The sequence below is a fragment of the Durio zibethinus genome, chromosome 24 (genome assembly GCF_047325235.1).
Source record: "Durio zibethinus cultivar Kanyao isolate XHJ-2024 chromosome 24, ASM4732523v1, whole genome shotgun sequence".
Lineage (NCBI taxonomy): Eukaryota > Viridiplantae > Streptophyta > Magnoliopsida > Malvales > Malvaceae > Durio > Durio zibethinus.
This window is the reverse complement of record NC_143185.1, coordinates 2,512,328-2,536,307: the sequence shown is the minus strand read 5'-3', so window position 1 is coordinate 2,536,307 and position 23,980 is coordinate 2,512,328. Positions and strand designations below refer to the sequence as shown.

At 28.9% G+C, this 23,980-nt stretch overlaps 2 pseudogenes across 1 annotated transcript; both read right to left on the bottom strand.

Annotated features, from left to right (window-relative positions):
• Positions 1 to 9: 9 nt before the first annotated feature.
• Positions 10 to 1,884, bottom strand: LOC111316668 (AAA-ATPase ASD, mitochondrial pseudogene; annotated as a pseudogene). Its single transcript, XR_016333293.1, has one exon. The product of XR_016333293.1 is annotated as an AAA-ATPase ASD, mitochondrial pseudogene (transcript).
• Positions 1,885 to 8,896: 7,012 nt separating this feature from the next.
• LOC111316274 (AAA-ATPase At3g28580-like) lies at positions 8,897 to 10,364 on the bottom strand (annotated as a pseudogene).
• Positions 10,365 to 23,980: the final 13,616 nt, after the last annotated feature.

The window sequence follows — 23,980 nt, the reverse complement described above, 5'->3', positions numbered from 1 at the left end:
CAGTGCAGATGATTAAATTTGGAGCACCTGAATATCACCCCCATCTAAATTTTATTGCAGCCATTAGAAGTAAATATATGCAAGACTACTTTTGGAATAAATATAGATATGGATAGGCAGAGACATAACACAAATATAGGAAGAAAATTGGTAGGAACCAACTGAAGATGAAGATGGCCCTATTAGTTAATGGATGAATCCATTCTCTTTCACTTCTTTGGCTGATGTTGCATCTTGTTTGACATCCTCTTGAACAGATTGATCCTTTTCCTTCTGCTCTTTCTCCGCCTTCAGAAGAGCTTCTTTCTCAGCTTTCTTTCCTGCTTCCTCCTTTGCAGCCTTAAGGGCTTCAATCAAATTCTTCAGACAAGTCTCATCTTCTTCTTCATCTGACTTCAACATCAAATTCTCTGCAACATCAGCAGGAGTCATATCTGTTTCCTCCAACAATCTGCCAATTTCTCCGAAAAGTGGATGAGTATCAATGTCCAAATAATTCTTTGCCAGCACCTTGAATGCTTCAAAACGACAATAGGACATTTCAATGCGCTTGTCAATTCTCCCTCTCCTTATCAAAGCTGGATCAAGCTTCTCAACATGGTTGGTAGTAAATACAATGATTCTTTCACCCCCACAAGCAGACCAAAGTCCATCAATAAAATTCAAAAGCCCTGATAAAGTGACGTCACTATCCTTTTTCTCCTCTTCTTTTGCCCTCTTACTAACTGGATCCATCTCTTCATTCTCATCTTTCTTCTTCTTCTTTTCTCTTTGACCAGTAAGATCAAGAGAACAATCAATATCCTCTATCACTATGATAGATTTATTTGATATCTCAATCAAAAGCCTTCTCAGTTCTACATTATTCTTAACTGTAGTAAGCTCAAGATCATACACATCATAATTCAAAAAATTAGCCATGGCAGCAATCATGGTAGATTTGCCAGTTCCTGGAGGACCATAAAGCAGATAACCACGCTTCCAAGCTTTTCCAATCTTAGCATAGTACTCCTTCCGCTTGCTAAACTTGATAAGATCCTTCTCGATTTCCTGTTTCCTTTTTGCATCCATTGCCAAAGTATCAAATGTAGCTGGATGCTCAAAATCTACATGTGTCCATCTAGTACTTCTGAAACCAGACCAACCGTAGCCTGCACTGTTGGAGTACAGCTTCCGCTGCCGTTTATCAGCTGCAATAACCTTCCCTTGATTCAAGACATGAATGAGATAAGTCCCAGTGATGAAATCCCTGTCACGTTTATGGAACTTTAGAACGTAGAACCTCCTCTCATCGGAAGCCGGATAAGATGAAAACTGTTGTGGTTTTGAGGATATTGCATTTGCAGCCCACCAAACCTTGACTCCATTAAACTCATCAGTGATTTCCTCACCATAATCCATCCTAAGGACAAAAGGCTGACTATCTTGAACATCATCAGCCTTAAGTCGCTTAGCATAGGCAGATGACCTGCCACTGAGATAGTTCTGAATTGCCAAGAAGGCCTCACTTCTTTTCATCCCTTCAGCAGTGAATTCATCAAAGGTTATATGAACATAAGGATACATCAAATTCGACAGCTTTTTACTATATCGAGAGATATAGTCCTGAAGTTGAGGCGGGACGTACTGTCGGAACATGGCATAAATGAACATTATGGCTGCCATGGTTGAGCCGAGACTCGACCACATTTCTCCCTTCATCATCATTTTTGCTTTACTCTCTCTTTTTTTCTGAAAATGATTGAAATTTTGTTTATGTAGAAGTGTGTCAACTGTCAAAAATATATAGAAAAGAGATAACTGCTTGTGATGATTTAAGTTATAAACAATCCCACCATCGCTGAAATTTCTGACTAGCTCCCAACACCATTGACGAGACAACAATGGATAAGTCAAGCTCTCTGTCTTCATTTATTTTTCTTAGTCTTTGTGAGCTAGGGACAGTCTTTTGGTGGGGTAATCAACTCAATAATGATGGCCGCAGCTTGGACAAGTGTTACATAAAATTTTGTCTTTTATGATTTTATTTAACAAAATTATTTTATAAATATAAATATAAATATAAATTTTTATGTATATATTATAGTGAACTTTTAGAATATCCTGATGCAGAATCGAACATTAAAATAAGCCTAGATGTGTCTGATTCTTGAAAATCAGTTTAGTTTTCATTTGATAATATTCTGATCACCAATTTATTGGTATTAGAAAATTAATTTGCTCATTTAAGCTAAAGTGTAGTATTGAAAAAATTAAGAAGTTGCTTCGACTCTTCCTTCCATAATTAATAAGTAGACTCGAAGTCTAATGCTTGACCCTAAGAGCTCTGTCAGGTCGCGCAGCCATGATTGGTGCAATGACGTATTGGAATGATGTCACAATGCTCGAACATAGCCAAACCATGTAGATTTTCTTTCAAATGTGTCGAAAGGTAAATTTTTTTATAAAAGGGTAAAAAGGTCTTAAAGAAAAATATGATAATTATTTAAAATTTTAATGTTTTATTATAATTAATTAAATTTTTTATTTTTATTCTAAATTAATTATAATTTTTAATTTTTAATTTTTAATTAAAATTTTAAGTATTTATTTTCATTTTAATTGATCTTTGATTTAATAAAATGAATATTACCGGTTAATCAATTTTAATCTATTAAAAATTCAGTTAATGAAAAAAGATATTTAAAATTTTTAATTAATTATAATAAAATGATAAAAACTTGCTTGATTATTAAATTTTTATTTAAAATTTTTTTATTTTTGCCTAAATTTTTAAAGAAACATTTTTTTATTGTTATGAAAATTTTAAAATAAAAAAATTATTAAATTTTTTAAATTAAAATAAAATATATCATATTTTATAATTTTAAAAATAAATATTTTAAATTATACATTTAAAATAATTTTAATAAATAATTATCAATTAAATTCAAACTCAAAACATTTACGTCAAAAAAATAAAATGAATCCTTGTTGACAAATGAACATTCTTTGTTAATCAGCAATTAGCATATTCTTGGGGTGGGGAGGCGGGGATGAAGAACTTTTAGAAGCTCTTCTTACCTCAATTAGCTTGACTATGGAGCGGGAGGCAGAAACTTCAAGCAAAGTGTGTCAAAATCTTGTTTCCACAATGTTTTCATGATATGGCAACTGTTGCGAAGCCATGATCAACAAGAAACCTCCTTTACTTGCTAGGAAATTTTTATGCTTTACCCTTTATGATGCATTAAAAAATCTGCAATTCTTGATGACCAAAAAGTCTTTTTTTTTTAATTTTAAAATAAAAAGCCAACGAAAATCTAACCTTGGAAAAAAGAAAACAATAATAAAGAAACAAATGGTTTAAGAGTCCAAGATTCTTTCAACTCAAAACTGTGGATTCTCCATTTGTTACTACCAAAAGCTAACCCATGTGATTTAAAAAATTTGATGAACATTTCCACCTTCGTGGGCTAGATAGACAATGACATTTCCAGCTGTGGGACATTGTACATCGACCTGTAAGAAAAAAAGGTCAATAAAATAGAAACTTTTTTAAGAGTTATTTTCTGTTTCCAGTCAGCATGACTAGGACAGCACGTGATTGATTTGATGTTGGGTTATATTGACAAAAATACATAATTCCAAAATAAATCAAAAGTTTCAAACCCAAGATTTATACTTAAGCTCAAATCATAATTTGTATCAGAGGTTACTGAGTTATTGAAATTTAAGAGGAAGATAATATTTGAATTGGATTAAATTTAATTTTTTAAAATAATACATAAAATTATGAGTTTTTAAAATTTAATTTGAATTTGAACTAAATTTTTTTATAATTTAATTTTATTTAAATTGAATTAAATTTTATTAGTTTGATTTAATTTATTAATTTATTATATTTATATGTATATTTTTATATATTATTTTAATATACTTTTTAAAATATCTAAATAGAATTAAGTATAAAATAATTATTTTTATTTTATAAACATTAAAATATATAAATATTAATAAAAATATATAATTTATTTTTATATACTTTTTAATATATATAAATAATTTTTTTTCAATTTTTTATTTTTTAATTTAAAATTCAATTAAAAATTAATATATGCTGTTAATTTCTTAATTTAATTTAAATTCAATAAAAAAATCGATCTAAATCAAGCTAAATACTTACAATTGCAAATTGATTTGTATTTTTTTTTATTTTTTTCTTACTTCTTAAGTTACGAGGAATAAGGGTGTCATTAGTGTAAATCTGAAAAATGTGAAAGATAAAATTGTACTTGGATTGGACAAGAAAAAGCTGAATTCAATATTCAACACTAACAGGGTTTGCTATGCAGAGCATACAATAAAGGCAATTTACATTTATGACTACGTAAATCAATAGCTTCGAGGTGCTCAATTCTTATTAACAAAGATCCGTACCTGCTACTTTCAGATATTCATCAACACAAACTCTCGCCCATATCAAAAAAATTCGTTGAAACATCGTTGGATCATTTTGAGAAATAATTCATACCTTTTTGTAGCAAATCTCCTCTTACATACTATAAATTTCACAACAATACAGCCCCAACAAATCCTCGAACCATCATCTCTGCATCAAATTTTATGATTGTATCATGATAATTCTCAAATCATAACTTTGATACTTATTGAATTTTCAAATAAAAAATTCTTATCATGTCTGATCCTACACGAGACCACATTTCTCCCACCATCATCAGTGTTCTGTTTTTTTTTTTTTTTTTTTCTTCTCAGAATTCTTTGTAACTAATAACTATTTGAAGTTATGAGCTGCTGATAGTGATCCAAAGCAACTGAGGTCTTCCTTTACTCAGTCTTGATCTTCCCTGGAGTACTAATTCATTTATTCATTTATTTTTACCGTAAAAGACTCCAACTTGCTTGTTTTAGTCAGCATTAATCAAGTCGACTTCGGAACTTATAAAAGCTCTCCATTAACAGGAAATAAGAGCTTTGATCACTTGAAATTCGATTTCGAAACGTGTAAGGATCACGGGAATTTTTTTTTTTTTTGAAGGCATTAGAATTTCATCGAACAGAAATTACAGATGAAATCCCCAAATACACCAGGAACAAAACTATCTGATAGAAAATTGTCAGGCGACATTAAGTTCTGAGTTTGATGCACCGTGTATGTAACATGACAAATATGTCATGATGGCCTACCTTATTGAAAATTGTTAAGGGCATTGGCATTTGTTTTGAATCTTATAATTTCATATCGAAAGTTAATAAAATTATAAGAGTTAAAAGTTTATCTTGTATCTCACATCGAGAGTTTAGTAAAATTATAAGAAGTTTTACCCTTATAAATAAAATATTTTTATTTTAATTTGATAATCTTAGATAGTTAGACACCAAGAAAATAGATAAGTAAATAGGTTATTAAAAGAGTGTAATTGAGTTTTGGGTTAAATTTTGAGTCAGAAGCTTTTTGTGATTTTTTTTCATTTTAGAAGTTTCACAATTGTTTTTTTCATTTCAGAAGTTTCACAATTATAAAGATTTATTTATTAATAGATTAAATTTAGAGTAAGTAATTTTTAGTTGAGTCAAAACAAATATATTAATATGTTCTTATTCTTGTTTAGGCTTGCTCTATTGTATTTGTATGTTTTATTCTTATTTTGGGCTTGCTTTATTGTTTGTGTATGTTAGTACTGCATGTGCATATTGATTTTCTAACAAGTGGTATTAGAACGAAATTTTTATGTTATGACAAAGTACAATTCAAGATCTATTAGTACAAGTGGTAATAGAGCGAGATTCTTATATCATGATAAAGTACGATTCAAAATCTGTTAGTACAATAAGAATTAGATCAAACAATAGTTAGTCTAAGGGAATGTTTAACTGTAATAAAAATAAAATTCAAAAAAACTTTGTTCGTATTATTAGAATGGCACTAGTTGCAGAGGTAAAATATAATGTGTTGACTGGGAGTATTCCTTGTGAGATAAGCTTAAGGATATTTATGCTTCGAAGTAATTAACTAATTGATTATGTTTGAAAATGAATCTGTATTCTTTAAAGATAAAAGAAGATATGAGTATTCATAAATACCTAAATGAGTTTAATAGGTTAGTTTTTCAATTGTTGGTGATTTCTATTGATGAGTTAAAAGATGAAGAGAAGGCTTTAATTCTGTTGTCATCTTTGCTAAAGTCTTATAAACCTTGAGTTTATACTTTTTTGGTGGGTAAGTTTACTTTGAAGTTAGAAAATGTGATTATTTTTTTGCTTAAAAATGAAAAATTTATAGGAATACAAAACTCATCACCCAAAAGGAGTACACTAATTGCATAAGGTTTTGATTGAGAAATAACTCAAAAGATGATTAATAAATTAAGAAGGAGATCCAAGTTAAGAGACAAAGATTACAATAATATAAAATATTATTATTGTTGTAAAATGGGACATATACAAGAGCACTGCAAGCAGCTAAGAAAAGATATGGCTATTTTCAAAAAAATGAATAATGAGAAAAAATTGGATGAAAGATAAAGTGACATCCCTATTGTTATGTCTGATGATGATGATGTTGTTTTAACAACTTGTATAGATGAGACTTGAAATTTGAAATGTGATAAAGGTTAGGTTTTAGATTTAGCTGTTATAGTCCATGTCTATAATAATAAGAGTTGTTATGTATACAATGATAGGAGTTATTTTGTGGAATTGGAAGAGAATGAGAAGTATGGAGATGTTGTGATTGCCAACAATGAAAAAGTATAGATTCAAGGCATTATGAATGTTCACCTTAAATCTTACAATTGAGTTGTTAAGACACTTCGTCATGTAAGGTATATACCAAGTTGTAGTTACAATTTGATTACTTTGGATGAGTTAGCCTTTCAGGGTATACATACTATAATAGTAATAATTGATTTAAAGTGTATAAGAATAGTAGTGTGATTCTACAAGAGAATAGGATTAAAAATCACTTGTCCATGTTTAATAGAGGCTTAATTGCTGAGATTCCTATCATGAAGGAAAAAAAAAAAGGGCAAACATGTTAGCTTTACAAATACTATTGAAGCCTTTGGATATTCAAGTCAATGGAAGATTTGTTGGGGTTTGCTTTGAATCCCATAATCTAAGAGCTTGTCTTGTATCCTACATTGAGAGCTTAGTAAGGGATTTAACCATTATAAATAAGATGCTTTAGTTTTAATTTAGTAATTTCAGATATTTAAATACCAAGAGAATAGCTAAGTGAGATGCTATTTTAATGGTGTAATTGGGTTTTGTGTTGCATTTTGAGTAAAGAGTTTTAGGTGACTTTTTTCATTCAACAGTCTCATAATTGTAAAGATTTATTTGTTAGTGGATTAAATATATAGTAGGTTATTTTGGGTTTGACTAAAACAAATATATTTGTGTGTTATTATTCTTGTTTTGGGTTTATTTTATTATTTATGTGTATTGTGTTACACGTGCGTATTGATTTTCCAACAAATGAAACATTAAGTTCTGAGTTTGTTGAGGAAAGCTACTGATCTCTACCATAATAAATATTCCTTCGAAAAAGTTTTAGCAAGTAGTCAATAAAAGCTTTTCTTGATCAAAGCTGGAAACAATTAAACTTTTTTAAAGGTAAACAAAGTAATAGGAAAGGATGCCAATTTACCAAAATAAATCTTTCTGCAAATTACCCTAAAGTACTTTTTGTTTCACAGAAAATTCAAAACCAATTTTTATACATTATTTCATGGTTGCTTTCAATGTACACAAGTTTTTCTTTTTTTCTACTGTTCTTCCTTATTTCTAATGGAAAAGAGAAAACAATGTTAATAATAGATAGTCTAGGGCAATTTATTGTATCCATTCCAAGCAAAACAAGTCTACTTGCTAATAAGTTTCTACCATATGTTATCTAGAAACTAGAAACCACATTTAAAGATAAACTAAAAACAATACAGTTGGCGAATAGCTCCAATATACTGCTAAAGTCCCTAATAAACTTATTCAAATGCTAGGTTAATAGAAAGCTACAAGAATTGCCACTAACTTGCATGAAAGCCAAACCCAATCTTCATGACTTATGATCTACTTCATGGAATTATTAAGAATAGTGACTCAAATTCCATTAGAGATTTGTTTGAAATTTGTTAAATATTGCTTGATAGACTAGAAGACTTACAAAAAAATAATTCTAAAAGAAAAAGGATTCTTAATAGACAAGTTTGACTTGAAAAAAAGAATTCTAAAAGTAAAGAGATTCTAAATAAGCAAGCTTGTATACTTATAAATAGGTGAAGTCTCTATAGGATTAGGTATGAGAAAAATATGTAAGTAAATTGTAGGGTTTTATGGGATAGACACATCATAAGACTACAGAAGATTAACATCTTTATAGGTGTATATGTTTGAGTGGATTAAAGGAGAATAAGATGGTCCACATAAGTATAGTGCATGTGAGTGAACTAGATGAGACTAAAAGGGTTTGCATAGGTATAATGCATGGGTTCATAAGGGTATGTGTTTGGGTTAAGAATACTGCATCGGACTAAAGTAGATTAAGAATGTCTTATGAGTATTGATTGTTGAATGAGGTTGATGATTTGATTATATGTTTGTAATTCTCTACAACTAATGGATCTTGTTTCTTATCAGTGGATGTACGTCGGTTGGACCGAATCACATTAAATTATTGTCTCTTGTGTGATTGATTGATTATTTGATTTTGTTTCCGCTGACTTGATTTGATTGGAGGCTTTTTGCCCAACAGGAATGACACCATTTTTGTATCACTTCGTTGGCTGCAACACAATTCTCTTTTACTTCATTAGCTGATGTTTTCATCTTTGACAGTTTCAGCTTATCATTCTTTTCTTCCTCGTCTTTATTAGATTGTTGTTCTCTTTCTCTTCTCTTTTGGCCTACTAGCTTCTTACTCTACCTTCTTTCCTAGTTCTTCCTCCTTTGCAGCCTTAAGAGCTTCAATTATTCTATTCAAACACAATTTTTCATTCTTATCATCCAACCTCGGCATCAAATTCTCTGCAAACATCAGCAGGAGTCATCTTGGTTGTACCCAACAATGAGCCAATTTCTTCAAAGAGTGGATGAGAATGAATCTTCAAGTAATTCTTTGCTAGCATCTTGAATTCTTCAAAGCAACAATAAGTCATTTCTATCTTCTTGTACATTCTTCCTCTCCTTATAAGAGCTGGATCATGCCTCTCGAGATAATTAGTGGTGAAATTAAAGAGTCTTTCACCCCCTCATGATGACCAAAGTCCATCGATGAAATTCAAAACCTGATAAAGTAACCTTACTATCTGTTGTCTCCTATTCTTCTTTTACCATCTTAGTGATTGGACCCATCTCTTTATCATCTTTCTCCTTCTTGGACTTCTCCTTCTCCTTCTTGTTCTCTCTTTAGCCAATAGAAGAAAGAGAGCAGTCAATGTCCTCAATCACTATGATTGATGTATTTGATGTCTCAATCAAAAGCCTTCTCAACTGTGTTATCCTTGACCGCAGTAAGTTCAAGATCATAAACATCATACTTCAAAAAATTAGCCATAGCAGCAATGATGGTTGATTTGCCAGTGCCTGGAGGTCCATATAGGAGATATACACGTTTCCAAGCCTTTCCAATCCTTGCATAATAATCTCTTCCCGTGCTAAACTTAATGAGATCATTCATGATTTCCTCTTTCTTCTTTGCGTCCATTGCCAAAGTATCAAATGTAGCAGGATGCTCAAAAGCTACATGGCTCCATTTGGTCTGATTGCATATATCCGTTCCAGTGCTGGCTAGGATTGTTAAAGTAGAGCTTTCGCAGGCAGTTATTTCTCCCAATTGCTTTCCCTTCGTTTAGCACATGACGAAGATAAGACTCAGTAATGACTTCTTTGTGCCTGTTGTGGACTGTGAGCTTATAATACCTCGTCTCATCGGCTGCAGGAAAAACTGAGAATTGCATTGGTCTTGGAGCAGTTCTGTTTGAAGTCCACCAAACTTTCACCCCTTGAAACTCATCAGCAATTTCCTCATTATAATCCATGCTAAGGACTAGAGACTGTCTATGTTTTACAGTATCAGCCTTAAGCCTCTTAGAAGACGCAGTGGACTTGCCACTGAGATAGTTTTGAAATGCCGTGAATGCTTCACTTCGCTTCATATGTTCTCCGGTGAACTCATCGAAGGTGATTTGAGTATAAGGGTAGGCAAAAGTCACCAGTTTTCAGCCATATTTGTCAATATCATCTTGTAGGTGTTGAGGGAAGTGCTCTCGAAACAAGGCATAAAGGAATACCAAAGTTACCGTGGAATAAACGAAGGTAAGAGTTGCCATGGCTGAGCCTAGGTTAGACACCAGTTCATTCATCATTTTTTTCTTCTATCATTATCTCCTCTGAGAACTCTAAATTTTGTAGTATTTTTTTGTAATAAGCTGCAAAACTGAATTAACTGCTATATATAGAGTAAACAGATAGGTACTGAAATTTCACTACTACTACTGAAATTTCTACCAAATTTCAATGTCATAAAAGAGACAGATAGACTTCATTTGATCAAATGAAGTCAAAGGGCCTTTCTTTGTTCAGTCTTGGTCTTCATGGAGTAGCTAATTTCCTTTGCATATGAACTTTCAGGAAGGTCTCAACTTACCAATTGTTTACGTTTTAGTCACCATCTATGACAACTTGCTGATCTCCTATTACAAAAAAAAAAAAGTGTACATACATAATCTGTTCTTAAACATTTCGTTTTTTAGTGTCAAGCAAGGGGTCTAAAGATTTGAACTCTAGATTAACAAGCAAATTGCCTGCATTGATACTTAAAAATCAAATCTAATAAGTTAAGAGACTAGCACACACTATATCTTTTAAATTTTTTGTCCGAACTGTAAGTTTAGGTGTGTCGAAAGGTGAACCGTGCATATGGATGTCATTATAATTTCATTCTCATTAAAGGCTTGTTGAAGGGAGGAAGGAACTTGTCATGTCTTGAACATAGCTGTAGATAGATAAACAGCCCTTTGGAAAATCAGCTTTGATTGGAAAGTGTTGTAAATGAAGTATGCTTGATTAAAGCTGGAAACACCAAGTTTTTTTTCAGGTACCAATATGTGCATTTAGCGGACACAGTGGACTCGCAGTTTTGGTATTTGAAACAATTTGTACATATTTCTTAATCATAGGCTCATAAGATTTTACTATGTTTAGTTACATTTATGTCATTAAATTGATACTTGAGAGTTCCCTTCAGTCCTTTTGAATTGGAATTTTGGTTCCAGAACAAGAAGGAAAGTTGGGGTGGTTGCCATGAATTAATCTTAAAACAACCAAAGATTCCACATTGCACTTGATGTTGAACCAATAGATACACAAACTGAATTTCTATTTCCCAATATAACTATCAATATTGACTTACAATAAGAAATGATGGGAAATTACCAAATTAAATCCTCGTTCAAATCAAACTTGATGTTATTCTTGTTTTACAATCCAATTCAAGACACTGTACACCCCTACCAAATAGGCAAATACAATACAATAGCAACACTATGGCAGCACAACACAAACCATTACAAAATAGCAATATAAACAGTGATCAACGCAATCCTAACATCCTAGCAGCTTGAAATTCACACAGATATGTACTTCATTGATTAATTGGTTACACCATTTTATTTCACTTCTTTGACTGCCACACCATTTTCTTTCACTTCGTTGGCTGCAACACCATTTTCCTTCACTTCTTTGAACTACAAGAAAATTGTTCAATACCTAAAAATTTTTATCAACGAAAATTTTTCGTAGGTAATTACCAACAGATTGTTGATGGTTTATCGATGAATCATAACTATAAAATTGCCATGGAAACACTAATGGAATTTTGATGGAATATTAATAGAATTTACTGATGGAAAAAGTTCATCGGTATTCTATAAGTGAATATGAGGCAAGAATTTGACAAATTAATACTGGAATTACTGATGAAATGAGCATCGTAACTTGAGGGGATCGACCTTGGAATCAATCCTTATGCTTGAAAAACAATAGAAGAGCATTTTGGAAATGGGGGATCGATTCTTTCTTCCCAAAATTGTATATTTTGATATTTTTTATCAAGAAAAAAGGGTTGATTTTTCTCAAACATATTTTTACAAATGATATTCATTTAAGAGTTTGAATTGTTGAGAAAAAAAATGAGGTCCAATAATATTTAGTAATTTTTCAAGAATTGATTCAAAAACAATGTTAAGGAAAATTACTAAATGAGTGAGTTTGAAAATAAAATGATAAATTTAAATTAATGTTTTGTTATATTAAAATCTTATTTCAATTCAAAGCTAATAAAAATGTTGGTTTTATAGTATGCATGATGAATTTTTTAAGACTTAGGCTACCATTTATGGTCTATTTGTTAAAGTCAACCAATAGTTACCTCATGTTATCTTTTAGGTATTTTGTAAAATATACCAATAATTGCTTTATAGAACTTTAATTGCTTACATTTCAATTTAAGATACTAATAGTTATATTTGTTGAACCTTTATGATGATTCAATTAGGTTAAAAAAATGGACAAATATCGCCTATCATTTAAATGTAAATGGATACATTAGTCAAAATTTTTGCGATGGTGTGAAGAAATTTATTAGATATACTTTTTTTCAACCATTTTTGTAAGTAATTGAAAAATTAGGTGTCCTTATGCCTAATGTGAGAAAAATGATTTTTAAAAATGGACACTATACGTGAGCTCCTTTATTATAAGGGATTTATTCTTGATTATATGAGTTAGAGCTCATATGGATAGTTAGAAATAGGACAACCATAAATAAACAGAGATATCTTTGAACTAATTAATGAAGTAAGAATTGAAAATTCATATACTAGAATAGGTATGGATGCTATCTATCCTGATTTTATGGTAGATATTTCTCATGTTAATAAGATAAGAGTTAACAAGGAAAATCCAAGTGCAGACATGGAAAACTTCTATTCATTGTTGAATGATATAGATGAACTGTTGTGGTCAGACTACATGAAGCATACAATCCTCTCTGTTATGTCGTAACTTTTAAATTGTCGGAGACACCATCTAGATTGATTTTAAAATTGGCTTTAAGCAATTTGCTAAATGATTTCCATTGATTTAAGATTGTTTGAACATTTCAATTAATTATTGTCCTAATAAATCTTTTGGGTTTATTAATCCATGCTGAATTATAGTTAAATTTAATTCTAATGATTCGAGCTTGATATCCCATTGTCCAAGATATTTGAGCTTTAATTTTTGAGCCAAAAAGCATTTTCTTAATGTCAATTTTATTTTTATTTTTTCGACCTGATTCCAAATTTATTCTTTAAAAAAATTAACAAAAAAATCTAAAAAAAAGAAAAAAGTAAAAAAAGTAGAAAACTTTGAACAACCGAATTCAAGTAATTCAGTTGTTGAATTCGAGCAGTCGATTGCTCACCCTACCATGCCAAATTTTGCAATGCAATTCAAGGATGGAAAGTCTTCCATAATCCCACAAAGTTTAGGATTAAGAACTCTAAGTTGGCTTTATAATTAGAGCCTAAAAATACTATAGAAGGGAGATTTTTCTAGAAAGGGGCCAAAACTTAGCAAAAACCTCTTTAAAACCACTACTCAACTTTGCTACAAAAAAACCTTAGATTGAAATTGTCACACCTAAACTGAGACATAATAGATGCCGCACTCCTACAAGATGTGATCTTACAGATATGCAAGATAAGATAGATACTAAGACTTATAAAAAAATATTTAAATGAGACAAATGTTTCTAGAAACAAAAAGTTCATAGCATTTAGTATCTTTTAACGCAAAAATGAAATACTTAAATATTCATGAATCCCAAAATATTTAGTTAAAGTTATAAATAGCTAATTATAAAAGTTTGAACATCTAAACATCTAAGAGAATCTTAAAAATCTTAAAACAGCAACTAAAGGTTCAAAATATTACTCTTTAAGATTTTCACAAACATAATCAAATCAAAACCTATAAAAAAATGCCTTGTTAATATATCTTGAATATGCCAAATTTGTTTGATAAAGGTTGAAAAATATTCGCTTAAATTGAATGTAAACTTAGTTTTGCTCTTAAGTGCATGATTATGTATATGCATGTTGGATATTAATGATATCATGCCTTGTGAAATTATTATTAATGCTTGATGTGATTAAGTTATGTGCTTAATTGTTTTTGTATTTATACACAAACTTAGGAGGAGTAGAAGCACTCAAAACTTAATGATTTTGAAATTTTAATGTTTTATTTTAAAAATAATTTTTGCTAGAGTCAAGTTTTAAAATGTGAAATTTTGTTTTAGCAAGTTTTTAAGTATAAAATGAATTTGAATATCTTGTATTCAATGTTTTAAACATGCTTAAACAAAGAAACTTGATAACTTGCATTGGTTTTAATTTTTCGTAATGTTACATGCAAGTTTCAAAGGTTTTTAGAGTTTAAAAGATCAAATCATATTTTTGAACATATATGGGTGTAAAACCATTTGGACAATTTCATATTGTGATATTAAAACTTTTCTAAATAGTTTAAAGAGCCTAAAATATATTTGTAACATATTTTCCTATCTTAGTAGATTTTTTCTAGGAAATATGAGAGTTAAGAGTTGACTTTTTTATTTTCATGTTTCTAAAGCCAAATCACTACTTGAACAATTTTGTTTTGTTATTTGAAATTTGTTGGAATTGTTCAAGATGATTAAAAATAAGTTTGACTAGTTTTAAGATTTATCATGATATTTTTAAAGCAAAAATGAGTTTCAAAGTATAAAAATCAAAATCTTGGAAACATTAAATTTTGAATGATTTATCCTATTGTATTTTGCATAAATATATATATTTTTTGAATGATTTTAGCATGTTGAATAAGTATTTTTTGGTCTTAATGCATATATTGTATGATATATATTGATTTATATTTGTTAAAAATGCTCATATGACCATGATGCTTAAAATTGCTCAACTTATTTATAATGTCTGGATCTTGTGAAATATTTTTTAAACTTGATTGTTTTATTCTTAATTGTTTATCTCTTGATTTCTTATAAAATAATATTGAAATATGCTTTAATTCTTTATCTTTATTAATTCAAGATTTATTTCCTCTCTTGTGTTGATCAATTGATAAACTTTATATACTTAAATAAAATACATTGATTCTTGGTTCATCTATAGCTTTGGTCAAGATATATACTTATATAATCGTTTATTCAACTTGACCTTACCGTTAATGGTTTGAAATGATAAATTATTTTTGTCTTAACTTTGTGAAATACTTTTGAAACCTGATTATTTTGTACTTAATTGATTTATTAATATTTTTTAAGTATGCTTAATTTTGTGATCAATTGATATATCTATTGATTTTTTATTTTAATGCATTAATGAACTACTTTTTTTAAAATGATATGTGTTGTTAGTTCATCTATTGTTCTTGTCAAGTGTGTGCTTATATGATAAGTATAATTTAGCTTGACTTGAAATGATTCCAACATGATTTAAGTAAATAATTTTCTTATGAGGCTTATGTTTGCCTTAAGTCATTATTGATTATGGCCTATGATTTGTGTTAACATATCTATGCTTTTGTACTAAAATTTTCTTAATATGTTTGAATTATAAATATGTCTTACCTGATGCTTCAAATTTTTCATATGGCTTAAAATTGATTTTGATATTTTTTTTGTGATTTCTTGAATATACATGATTATTGAATATATTTTCTTTGTGTCCATAAATGATCTATAAAGTTTGATTTTTACACATTACTTAAAAACTTTTGCTTTTATGCCATCCTTGAGCTATTTGATTTGATACATGGCCCCTTAGCTTAGGTTTATATTTCCCTTGCAATTGGCTATTTGTGTTTAGTAATTAAATTTTCTTTTACCTATAATGACTTAGAATATGAAATTCATTTTCTAATAATTGGTATAATTTTTATCAATTGATATCTTGATGCTACTAATAAATATTTTTTGTCAAGAATTTTTTTAAGTCCATGCAAGGAAAACTTGAAAATGAGCATGAATGGTAAACATTCTTTTTGAGTTTCAAGTATAGCAATTTTGGTAGATATTGTTTTAATATTCTTAAAAGCTTCAATTGATTAATTCACTTTAATTAATACTAATGCCTAGTTTTTTATTGTTTTTTAGATTAATAGTTTTTCATGCATGAATATTTGTTTAAGATAATCTTTGAACATAACTATGAGTTGAATATATTGCATTCTTGATCTTTAAATTGCTTTGACTCAGACTATGAACTTATGATTTGAAATTTTATTGTACATGTTTATTGATTGAAAATATTGCGATAGCATACACCACATTATACCAAAATATTGGTATCTTCATTAGTATATTGTTATATGTGATTTGAAATATTTTTGCATATACTTGTATAATTTTGATTGAAATATATATTTGGATACTTGCATATGTTTGGATTTAATATATTGCTTTACATTGAAATATTTAGGAATATATTTGAACAGTTATGCTTTTATTATTTCTTTACTATAACATATATGTTTATCATGTTAGAAAAACATGCTTGCATAATTTTTTATTTTAACATGATGATTTGAACCTCTTTGCTCATTAGTATTGATGCTTTTTTATATATGCATGAGCTTATGGTTCTTGATTAGATAGGATATGCTTATGAAAAATTATTTTTATTATTTATACATGTATTGATTAAATCTTTCATATGCATAAAATATGTTAACTCTATGAAAATTGTTGGACAAAATTAGTAATGAATTTTTTAAAACTTTTATTGATACTTGTTTAGTATGCCTATCCTTGTTGCTTATACCTTTTTTGCAAAAATTGCATGCTTTAAATTGTTTCACTTCTTCTTTTGTTAAAAGGAGGAAAAAATTTACAATTTTGCTTAGATTAAAATGATTTATTTTGTGATAACAATTGGTATGATTTGTGATAACTTATCTTTAACAATTGATATCCTTAACATTTGGTATAAGTTTGTGCTTTAAATTATTTCACTTCTTCTTTTGTTCAAAAGAGAAAAAATTTTATAATTTTGCTTAGATTAATATTCGTTTTGTGATAACAATTAGTATGATTTGTGATAACATATCTTTAACAAATGGTATCTTTAATATTTGGTACAAGCTTAAATATGTGTGCTTGAATAAATGCTCAAATAATATTGATGTTTTAAATTCTAAGTACATTTTGTAAGAACATGATTTATGAGTTGCATGCATTTCATTATTCTATCATTTTACTCATAAGTTTTATGTAGTAAATATGAATGATTTTGTGCCAAAATGTTAAAATTGAATACATTTATACTCTTGTGTTTGAATACATATATGTAAACTTCTTGTTCATATTACATTTGAATACATGCATTCATTATACTTTTAATATTATTGGTATCATACATTTTGTCTCATGTGTTGAATTAATCTCTCTTTCTTTTATAATTACCAAAAAAAAAGATAGATAGTTTTTCTTGAATGCTTATAGCATTTGATATAAAGAGCTTAAACAAAAAAAAAAATATTTTATGAATATATTTGTTAATACCTCTTTGTTTATTTGCACATATCTTTTTGCTATGACAAAAAAAGAGAAAATATCATGTGGACAAATTTGCTTATGCTTGATGTACATATGTTCTTGTGTGTGCTTAATTATATTATATGCTTTGTGATGTATATGTATATGTTTGTGCTTAATTGTTATATTTGTTTAACATATGTTTGTTAAGTTATGTTGGATTAGGTTGATGGATTAATTGAGGAAAAATATATTGAGTTTTGGTAAGCATTGTTTAAAGAGAGTTTTTGTAAAATGATTTTTGAAAATGGCTTTCAAAACCCTAAAATATTTTTCAATATTTCTTATCAAGCAAATTTATCTTCAAGTTTTGTTATATAAAAAAGAAAAAGATTGTTAGCTTTAAATTGATCTTTATTTTGAAATGATAAAACATTAAATTAAATAAACTTGATAGTGATTTTGCAAGATGAATTATTTAGTACATTGCTTTTTATCTTTTATTATCTTGTACTAAATATAAAATTTGTTTACAAAATAATGTTTAATCTACTAAAACTTGGAAGTATGTTTTGAACTTAAGAAGAAAATGTTTGTAAGTGTTTTATCAAGTGAAGAATGTTTTAACATAAAAAACCAACTTCTTTCCTTATTTGAAAACATTTTGGGTGCATGTTGAGAAAAAAAGAATCGATCCCTTAGGTTATAAATTGATCCCCTGGCTTACAAGATCAATCTCTTCCTTTAGGGAATCATTGGTTTTTCATCTAGAAAGCTTCCAAGATAAATTTTTAGCAAAACCAATCGATCCTTTATAGTATATGATCAATTAGTCAGGGTTTTAAAGGACAAGATTGATCCTCTTTGTAAAGGATTGATTTTTGGTCAAAAAGCAAATTGGTTTTCAAAATGCCAAAAAAGATCGATAACCTTATATAGGGGGTCAATTACCCCATAGGCAAGATTGATGCTTTGTATGAAAGGATTGATCGAGTGGTTGTTTTAAGCATGAAATTGGCCTTTTCTACATGAACCAATCGATCATTTCCATTACAAGATTGATTGGGTTCTTCATAATTTGTCTTTAAAGGTTAGTTTTTTTTTTTTTAAATAGGCATTTTCTCAACTAAACCATCCCAACGGCTACAAACTCATTTCCTCTATAAATTGGATATTCCAATAAATCAAGAAGTCTAAAGAAACAAGAGAGAAAAGTACCAACAAGCCATACATCAAAATCTCTAAAAGAAACCAAGAGTTTTAGAGCTTAAAGTCTATATCTTTGTATTTGTTATATCCAATACATTTTTATTGCATTCATTTATGAATTTTTTTTTACTTCATAAGGCAAACATTAAATCTTAGAAAGGTGTTTTTGTTTGCATTTTATTTTAGTAATTTTGTAATCAAGAGGTGAGGTATCTTCTTAAATTTGTGAGGTTGAGATGTTGCTACTTAGCCTAGAAAAGGAAGGAGTCTTAGGTTGCAATCTTAAGCCTTAGAAAAAGATAAGATTGTATTTTTTCAATTCAAGATTAGTGAATTGAAGCTTGGTGTGAATAGCCAAAAGAAGGGACATACATGCCTTATGAAGAAATACTAAACATCTATAAATTATTGTGTTTTATTTATCTATCCCTACACCTTTTACATTCATTGTTATTTATATTTTATTCAAGTTCATCTATTTATTGTTAACTATACCATATTTTTTATATTTCTTTTAAGTCCTCATTCAATTATCTTGAAATCATTGCTTGGAAAAAATTTGTAGAAATCCAATTGATCCCCCGTTTAGATCACTATGTTACCTAAAAAGCTAAAGATGGTGAAAATTGTTGATTATTTTGTTGTTTGTTTCTTGTTGTGTATTGTACTTGTTAATGAACTACTTTTATAGTAATTTAAAGTAAAAAATTTGGAAATTGTTTATTGAACTAGAAATTATATTATGTGTATTAAGATGCTATGTGTCTTAATGTATATATCCGTTGACCTATCATTAAAAATAAACTTAAGGAGTCATCACTAATCTTTTTTGTTTTGGTGTGATTAGCTACTTGATCAAATCTGTCATATTTAAAAAAGAGTCCCAAGATTGACGTAAGTATCTTTAAATAATAGATTTTAGTTCATGACACTAGATTTCATATTTAAGAGTGTGATTATGCATAAGGTAGGTTATAGCACCCTCACAGTGACCATCCAAATGATAGTACCAATTTGATTTCAAATTATCCAAGCCTTAACCATATTTATGATTTACCAAAATATTTAATATTAAAAATTAGTCTGAAAATTATTCCAATAGTTTGGTAGTAATTTAAGATCATTCTCTCACCTCAAAAGCATTCAGGGAGACTAGTGTCCCACATTGAAGAAGCTTCGTCGTCGAATTCATTTAAATTTTAGTTAAAAAAGTGATCAGCAAAATATTTCAATAGTTTGATAAGATTTACTTTGATGCAGATTCTCCAATAGTTTAGAGAGATTTTATTATAAGATTATTTTTTATAAAATATGTTAAATCTTTCAATAATTTGGTAAGATTTAATTTAAGATACAAATCTTCTAATAGTTTGGTAGGATACAAAATATTTTAATAATAATTTTTTTATGTAATCAATTTATGAAATTCTTCAATAGTTTAATAAATTCTACAAAAAATATAAATTCATGAAGAAAATAGTTTGGTAGAATTCATAAATTCGTTTTTAAAAATATTTTTTTATTACACATTTTTTATTTTTTTAAAGAACGAAATTTATAAAAGTACTAAATCATTTAATTTAAAAATAAGTACAATACTTAATAAAAAATAAAACAAGTAAAATGAAATAAATAAGAAAATCTATAAAAAAAAATAAATAGAAATGTAAATAGAAAATGAAAAGAAAAAAGAAAACCGATGATCGGGTTGGGCCCAACACACAGGTCATGCGCAGGTCAACAGGTTCATGCACAAGTCAAAGTTGTTCAAAATGCTGTCATTTTGATGTCATATGAAAACCAAAATTCTGATTCTTTCCTTAAAAGCCAGCTTATTCCCTTGTCTCTCTAAAAATATTTCTTTGACCTTTCTCTTACCCTCTACCAAAAACTTTAAAGTATCCCAGATTCTAGCCAAAAATCTAGATTTTTGTCGCCATGAAATTAAAACAGCCATCCTAAACTTCAAGTTTTTCTAAAAACCAGATGAACCCAAAATCTGACTGTCGTGAATCTCACCTAAAAAGTCAAACCCCTCCATCGAAAAATTCATTCTAAACCTAAAAAACCTAATTCTTTTTCTAGAAAAACTCAGTTTCTTTCAAATTTAAATTAGAAGATCTCAAAACTAATAGAACATTCCAACAAAAATCTCAGAAACCAACAAAAAAGGGAATCAAACCCAAAAACTCAAATCGAGTTCCCAAAAAATAAACCAAACCTAAAAAAACGAAGACTCCAGAACCAAAATCCAAAGAACTTCTTGTAATAACCGACAAAATATTCAGACAACATGAATCCAAAATAAAGTAACCTAGGATGAATCCAAAGCCCCCCTTATATGTTGATCAATTCTAGTTTATAAAAGAATTTAATTCCCTTTAATTTAGCAAGCATTAATTCACTTTCAATCACCAGTTTGATCATCTGAGATTAGGTTTTAAAAATGATTCCAGTCAATGCCTTGATTTATTTCCAATTTCATGCAAACAGGTTTTCAGGATTGATTTCAAAGATCCCTGATTTCATTCTTGAGATTTTTAACCCTTTTTAATAACAACAACAACAACAACAACAACAACAACAATAATAATAATAATAATAATAATAATAATAGTAAATACTCGACGATCTTGAAAAGACTCGAATCAAGAAATTGATTGTACCTTAGATAAAATGGATATCTACAGTTGCCCATCTTTACACATCCCTATGAAACAGAAATGATGCAAAAATCTAGATAACCATTCTATCAAGACCTGAAAACTGAAGTCGAATCAGGATGTGAGAATAGCTTAACTATGTTAAGGTCAAAAGCAATAGAAGTGTGTCAAAATACGATGATGAAAGTGATCGAGATTGACCTGCGAGTTAGAAAATTAAAATGATTTAGATTGAACTAAGATTGAAATGAGTGATTGGGATTGAACCATAGGTCTAAAAATAAAATGATTTGAACTGAGTCGAGATCGAAATGAGTGACCTGGATTAAATCACATGTTTGAAAATAAAATTATTTGGATTGAGCCGAGATCGAAATGAGTGATCAAGATTAAATCGTGATCTGGATTGAGCTGAGATGATGATCGAAATCAAACTACAAGTCAAAAAAATCAAATGATATGGATCGAGTTGATATCGAAACAAGTGACCAAGATTAAATCGCAGGTTAGAAAATAAAATAATCTGGATTGAGTCGAGATTGAAACGAGTGACCGAGATTGAACCACAAGTCAGAAAAATAAAATAATTTGGACTGAGCTGAGATCAGAAAAAGTGACCGAGATTAAACTATAAGACAAAAAAGTAAAAATGATCTAAATTAAGCCAAGACTAAAAATAGGTGACCGAGATTGAATCATGAGTTAGAAAAATAAAATGATATGGACTGAATTAAGATTGAAATGAGTGACCAAGATTGAACCGTAGATCTGAAAATAAAATGATTTGGACTGAGTCGAGATCAAAACGAATGACTAAGATTGAACCATAGGTTTGAAAATAAAATTCAAAATTTCTAGCCTGAAATCCAAATATTCACAATTTGACAATTCAAAAATTTACAAGGTTCCACAACAAAAGTTGAAAGATCCCAATACTCCAAGTTTCGCAAAAAATTCACAAAGATTTCAAAATTTGCAAAAAATCAAGATTCACAAAGATTTGCAAGAATTCCAAGTTTTGCAAGAGTTTTAAGCTTTTAAGAATTTCAAGTTCATAAGAATTTTCAAGTTTGTAAGGATTCACAAATTGTATTTAATGACTCGTATTCAAATAATTTAAAGTTTTAGATAAACAAATTCATGGATTCAAATCAAAAATTTCAAGGCTCATCTCCAGAATTCAAAGATTCTTATTCAAAAAATTTTAGGATTCATATTTAAAAAAGCTCATTTAAACCAAGCTCTAGAACTTTAGAAGTTTAGAAACTTTTCCTTGTCCAAAAATGAAATATCTTTCTCATTCGAGGAATCAAAAGACAAATATTTTCTCCCAACAAAAATAAACATCATACTAATAATGCAAATGCCTACTAAATACAACAATCCAGATTTTCACTAAATGATGCAAATGCAAATGTCATACAATGATTCAAATGTGTTCCACATGCATGCCCCAATTGTGATGTAAATGCGATTATCATGGATTTAACAAAATGCATGTAATATAGGTATTACTAAATCAATGTCATGAAATTACAATTGCGATAGTAAGGTTCTCAAGACTCCACTAGCTCATATATTCTTTCTTAACTTATCAGCATTAACGATCTCAAAACACATCCCATCTTTTAATCCATGTTATTTTTTATATCTAATCCCAACTCACAAGTTATGTTGACCAACCCATTATTATATTCATCACTAAATCATCTCATTTGCCGTTTTCAAATCACCTATTTGAGCTTCTTTCACTTCCTTAATTCATTTAAAGGATGTACACTAGGTAAAGAATAAGAAAAATGGATTTTCATTATCAAAAAGAAATATGGTCAACAACAAATGAAAGGTGAACAAAGGTAAAAACTATGACTATTCAAATAGGATATCAACATCTAAAATAATTATTGTTCAGACAATTTTTGAACTCTAACTCAGAATTCTCTTTCAAAAACACATTCCATCAATATCTTTTATTTTTGAGCTAATCATCTTTATTCTTGGGACCTTCACAAGAAGTTGTTTCTCTAAGTTTACATCTTTACTTAAACCAACCTTTCGAGTTTTCAGTTTAAGTCTTCTTTTTTTTCTCCCTTTTCTCTTTTTTTGTGCTTTTTGTTTGTTTTGTTTTTTTTTTCATTTTTCATCAATTTTTTTTCATACCTCTTTCTCATCTTTTCTTCTTATTTCTTTTTTCTTTGATCCATTAATGATAATTCAATCAAAATCCCAAACAATCCATTGGCAAATTTACCTTAGTTCAATTCATGATTCTCAAATTCAAGTATTCGCATTCGATCCAAATAAATTTTGAAGAGACGTAACATAGGCTAGGGTAAAAGGTTATAAAAGAAATCGATAAAACAATCCAAAATTGTATTTGAAGGGTAATCAAACCAAGAATCATTTCTTCATGTAAAGCACCTTAACCCCATCAATTTCTTTTTCATTTTTTTCTTTTTTTTTTCTTTTCTAATCTTTTTTTTCTTTTTTTTTTCATTATTTTTCAAGAAAAATTTGAGCACCACAGGGC